Genomic DNA, 6,229 nt, shown 5'->3' with positions numbered 1-6,229 from the left:
TCTGAAACAAAACTTCGTGTAGGGGCTCGCACTATGTGTTTGTTTGTCTCATGTATGTGTCTATTAATTTTCCGTTCAACTGTACAAGCAAGATGAAACAAACCATTCATGGAATAATATTCTTTATGCACAAGTATATCATAGATATCTCGGTTTAATCCTCTCAAAAATCTATTCATGGTAGCTTCTTCACATTCTTCTAAGCCACAACGAAACAAAGCAGTGCACAAATCATTATAATATTCTTCAACGATGTTACTGCCTTGTGCTAAACGTTGCAATTTCCTAAACAAATCACTAGCATGGTATGAAGGAACAAATCGGTTTCGCATAGCATGTTTTAAAGCTTTCCAAGTAGTAGGTCTACTATAAATATTTTCCCTGCAATAATTTCTCCACCAAACTGAAGCAAACCCGAAAAAGCTTTTAGTGACATCATTTATTTTCTTATGCTCTGAAAAATCATGGCTACTAAATATTTCTTCTACCTCAATTTCCCAATCAATATATGAGTCAGGGTCATATTTACCCTCAAAATTTGGCAAAGAGGTAACCTGATGATGTGTGTCTCTACCATGATGTACATCATGTGACGGTTGTCGTACCTTCTGTGGTGGGAAAGAGTGATTTGTATCAATATGCGGCAAGTCCTCTCCCACAATAGATGCAACCCAACTGTTGGTCGCTCTTGAACCTGACATGGTTAGTACCATACAAAAACAAAATCACAAGTATAATGTTTCTATAGTACTACTCGAAGGTGGTGGAAAAAAAATCTCTCAACACTCTAGCAATTACCACACTCTTACCAATTCTTACCGTGCTGCAGTGGTTGTCGGCCTTTGGCGTTGTCAAAAGTTATCAAAATTGGATATAGCAATTGCCAAGTGACCGAACAAGGTATAATATAGGAGGTGGAGCTTGGTGAAGGTTTCCTGAACTCACAATATGTGGCACAATTAAGCAAAAAGTAATGCAAGCTGAATAATTGCTCAAACTCCTAACTAGTGCTGGCAGTCGACTAGTAAGAGATAAAACAATCTAAGCCTAGATACTGAATCAAGGGAGGGGAAACCGATAAAAATATAATAGCTCTAAATAGCTAGATATAAGTGAGGTATAAACGTAGCATATGGCGATCAAGAGCGACAAAAGAAAATGTCCAGCAAGTATCACGTGTATAGTAGAGGAACAATTCTGAACGTCAAAAGAGATTGCACCAAGAGTGCTAGCCGGCCTGAATGTTGCAACCCTTCTTTTCTATTTTTTTTTGTCTATTTTTTTTTGCTTCACTTTTTTTTTCTTTTACTCAGGCCGGTTGCTAGCAGAAATCACGGACACAAGGTAAACCTCAAGAAAAAAATGCAAAATTGCTGAACAAATTGCAACAAGCTAGCTAGAAGTGTTTGGGCGTTGTGAGTAGCTAGGAGTAGTACTAGAGATTTGTGGTGGCACGCGTGGAGTCAGACAACCAGCGCGGGGTGTCTGGCGGCTAGCGTGTTTTCCTCTGGTGGAGCGGCACGGGGCAACAGAGACGAGGTGCCTGGGTGTCTGGCAGCTCGCGCGAGCGTGTATGGATGAAGCGTGGATGTACGTGCGGAGATCTGCAATGCGAATCAGCGCCTGATAAAAAATAGACTGTAGCAAAGGGATACAGACGTCCGAGTCAATAGAAATTGGAAACCACAGATCGCTATCTATTTCTTTTTTTTGGTCAAATTACGACTGAACTTGCGACAGAAAATATGGTGGTCAAAAACAAGGTTCGATCTAGTAGATGATTGTCTCCCAAAACTAATCTAAACCAGCACTAATTTTAGGATGGACGCAACCAAAAATTCAACTACACAAGTACTAGATGCAAAAATTGCTAAAGGCTAAAAAAAGGTAGGCGTAATGGATGAACTAATCTATACTTTTTTTTGCTTTTTCGTGGGTTTATAGGACAAAAGAAAGTAATCTACTAAAACTGTAAATCTCTCACCGATGAACCCGAAAACTGATACCACTTGATGTGACAGCGGCCCGATCTTTCATTGAGAGTGGGGATAATTATCGATTTGGTGGATTTTGACCTTGACGATCCGGCTATACCGTACCCGACGATACGCCTCGACAATCGCTAAACCAATCTCCGATGGTTATTGACCTTGCCGTAGGCACGATCAACCTGAACAACGAGGTTCAAGTTCCTGCAAGCAACCGAAGAACCGGCAAGAACAAAGGTGAATTGCAACTGAAATTGCGGATAATAAACTGAGCACACGAACTAGATGAAAAGTTGGGGTTCCACTGTGGATCTGACAAGGCGGTAGTCCTACACGTCTCGTAGATGCGAATTGTAGCGATGGCTAGACAATACAATAAAACCCAGGTCTAAAACCTAATCTAGGATAGCTATTTATTAAAGGCAGATGTACGTAGAGGCAGATATGCGGCCAGTCGGTTCGCTGTCCCATCCTCACACGGAGACCACGGGCCTGCGTGTAGAGGCCAAAACGTTGCAGCCAAAGGATAGGGCCCACCTCCGTCTTCGTGGCTGATATATGAGACTAATCCAAGTACTTGGATGGTTCGGTGTGCATGCGCGCAAGGCCTTGCCTTGGACCTTTGACTGTTTGAGTTGATGAGTCCTGACATGCATGGCTAGCTAGCCCATTTGCATGGTACGTATGGTAGTCAAGACACATGCATGGTATCTTTTTATTTGAAGAGCACACACACGATGCATGGATGCATGCTGCTTGTACACATGCATGCCTCTCTCTATATATACATACTTTCCTTCTTCGTCGCATCTTGACACATGGCTTGTATAATTCCTTAATTCTGCATATAATTAAAAGAGGTGTTGCATTTTTGTTTTCAACCATAAAATAATTCATGAAATTATTGTTAATAGAAGTCACCTTTGAAATATGTAATTTTATGTTATTTTTGGTCGTATCTGAGGCCGCCATGTCCACATCAATTGAGGTTTGCTTGACGCACGTTGCGCGCGGCACGTCGAAGAGTGTTTGACGATGGTGTACTTGAGCCGGAGAGGGTAAAGTCGGAGCGGTGGCTTGAACGGCTCCTTCTTGAAGTGGAAGAAGAGCGGTTGAGCAACAAAGCACAAATCTCGTCCATCCTTGCGTCATTCTCTTGCTTGTGATCGTCAAGCTTGTGGTCGAAGTAGTCCCTTGTACGTTGCTCGGAAAGTCGCAAGTCGGCGGCAAGGTTGTCGATGCGTTCACTCATAGCTTGTTGCTCTTGATGCAAAGCACGTTGTGCACCAAAGAGGTGACTCTTGGTGACGAAGGAGTTCATGTCGTCGTCTTGCTCCATGAAGAGTGGGTTGGTAGAAGTACTTGGCCTATCCATCATTCCAAGACAAATGTGAGTGGTAGAAAGAGAAGAACGAATACCAAATGTACCTAGACCGAAGTTGAAAGTGAATCGATGATCACTCCAATGTAGGACAAGGAAATAGCCCAATTGGTATGAATTCTCGTCGGTTTCTCACACCTACACAAGTAAAAGCTTATGGTGGAGCTTGGTTAGGATGGTGGCACAATTTTTAATGTGAATGTAAGCAAGATTCAATAATGTTGGAGAAGATTCGCAAGATGCAATGTAACAAGTAGACCAAGCATATACGGTACACGGAAACACATGCGCAAGAAGATAAGTGGGGTTGTGCAACCAAGGATGAGCCAAAATGTGGAAGCCACAAAAATGTTCTTGTTGCACAACACTAGAGAGACGCTAGCACGATTGCACGATAGGCGGATACAAGAACTTGTGCACAACCTACTTAGCAAAAATGCAACGACTTCTATCCCAAATATGTTTTATGCAAGGTGTTGCTATGATATGATCGAGTATGACAATCTTAATGTTGTATGATGCTATGGTTCTTCCTTGAAAGCTCTTTGCTTATCTTTCCTCTTTGCTTTAAAGCATGTTTGGCTCTTTGATGTTTCAGCTCTTTTCTCATGCAATGCTTGACGAACCAAGATAACAAGTGAGTATGCGGTGACAACTTTGTGACACAAGAGATGATGAGGACATCAATACCATTTTTACACCCACAGCCCCTGCTGCTGTACATACTGGACCAATTACTAGAGCTCGCGCACGCCAATTGAATTATCAGGTACTTTCGTTTCTTGATAACGATTCTAATATTCATGTGAATATGATGCTGCCTAAGTAGGATACATTTGTTTTGCTTACAAATGAAGGGCCATGCTTGGACAAGAAAGATGAACCTTGGAGCAAGTTCAAGCATGGAGATGATGGCATGCGCAAGGGGAACAAGAACGGAGTTACAAGTGATGATTCCAGGACTCTGAAGCCACCATAATGAGTGCATGAAGCATGGGACGAAATATACAAGATGCCACTTCATAAATTTCGTCCAGAGACTATTCTAGGTGCTGCGTCACCTTATTATTGGGCCAGGCCCATGTATTTTCGAAATACTTAAGTATAGGCTGTTTTTAGAGTCCGTATGTGTGGGGAAACAAGAGTTAGGGTTGGTTTCGGACCCCTCCACCAAGGGCCATGAAATTCCCCCTCTCTCCTCCATATATACAGCCCTTAGGGCATCTTTTAGACTTTGGGTTTTGTTTAGATTAAAAGTTCGCCATAGCTACAACTTCTCGTACTTCATTTGTGTCCAACGACCAGACCAAGACGTCACAGAACCCCACCTTGATCAATAAAGCTTTCATATTATATTCGCAATATCCAGATTGCAATCTCAGTTTCTTGCTTGTTCTTTGTTTTGCTCGCAGGAAACAGACCCTCGTGGTCAACTTGATCGTGCTTCGGCGTGGTCAATAACCCCTCAGAGTTGGTTTAGCGATTGCTAAGGCGCGACGTCCTCGCACATTCGTAGTCGGATCGTCAAAGTCGACTTCCTCTAAAACGATAGCCACCATCTCATCGAAAGATGGGACACCTTTGCCTCTATCAAGTGGTATCAGATTTCCAGGTTGCTCAGTGAGATTTTACAGTTTTTCGTAGTTTAGACCGAGTCTGTTCTTCGTACCTATAGTCCACGAAAAAGCCAAAAAAAATTAGGGTTAGTTCATCCTATCCGAACCAGTCTGAGCCTTTGCATAATCTTTTCTATATTTGCTTTGTTGAATTTGCGGTTGCATCGTCGTGTCCAGTTTCTGGTCTTAGAGTCTAGTCCTTTAGAGTTTCGAGTTCTGTTCACAGGTTGTCACGTCGCCACTGCCATATATCACCACCGCATCATCATCATCGCTGCTGCATGCAGATTTTGGGGTTAGTCCCACTTTTAACATTGCAGATTTGAAGCCTTATTTGGGTGAGGACGATGAACTTTCGTCGAGGACGACTTCATTTCAAGAAGGGGAGGATGATGAGGACATCAATACCATTGTCACACCCACAGCCCCTGCTGCTGTACATACTGGACGAATTACTAGAGCTCGCGCACGCCAATTGAATTATCAGGTACTTTCGTTTCTTGGTAACGATTCTAATGTTCATGTGAATATGATGCTGCCTAAGTTGGATACATTTGTTTTGCTTACAAACGAAGGGCCTAGCTTGGACAGGAAAGATGAACCTTTGATGAGGACATCAATACCATTGTTACACCCACAGCCCCTACTGTTACATATACTGGACCAATTACTAGAGCTCGCGCACGCCAATTAAATTACCAGGTACTTTCGTTTCTTGGTAATGATTCTAATGTTCATGAGATTATGATGCTTCCTAAATTGGATACATTTGTTTTGCTTACAAATGAAGGGCCTAGCTTGGAGAAGGATGAACATTGGAGCAAGAACACGCATGGAGTTGATGGCATGCGCAAGGGGATCAAGAACGGAGTTACAAGTGATGATTTCAGGACTTTGAAGCCGCCATAAGGAGTGCATGAAGCCTTGGACGAAATATACAAAATGCCACTTCATAATATTCGTCCATAGGCTATTCTAGGTGTTGCGTCACCTTATTAATGGGCCAGGCCCACGTAATTTTGAAATACTTAAGTATAGGCTATTTTTAGAGTCCGTATGTGTGGGGAAACAAGAGTTAGGGTTGGTTTCGGACCCCACCCTCAAGGGCCACGAAATTCCCCCCTCTTCCTCCATATATACAGCCCTTAGGGCGTCGTTTAGACTTTGGGATTTGTTTAGTTAAAAGTTAGCCATTGCAACTTCGTGTACTTCGTTTGTGTCCAACGACCAGACCAAGACCGCTT

Source organism: Triticum urartu, chromosome 6A (assembly GCF_056163025.1).
Source record: "Triticum urartu cultivar PI428250 chromosome 6A, HENAU_Tu73, whole genome shotgun sequence".
NCBI classification, from domain to species: domain Eukaryota; kingdom Viridiplantae; phylum Streptophyta; class Magnoliopsida; order Poales; family Poaceae; genus Triticum; species Triticum urartu.
The sequence above is the reverse complement of the archived record's forward strand: the minus strand, read 5'-3'. Positions refer to the sequence as shown.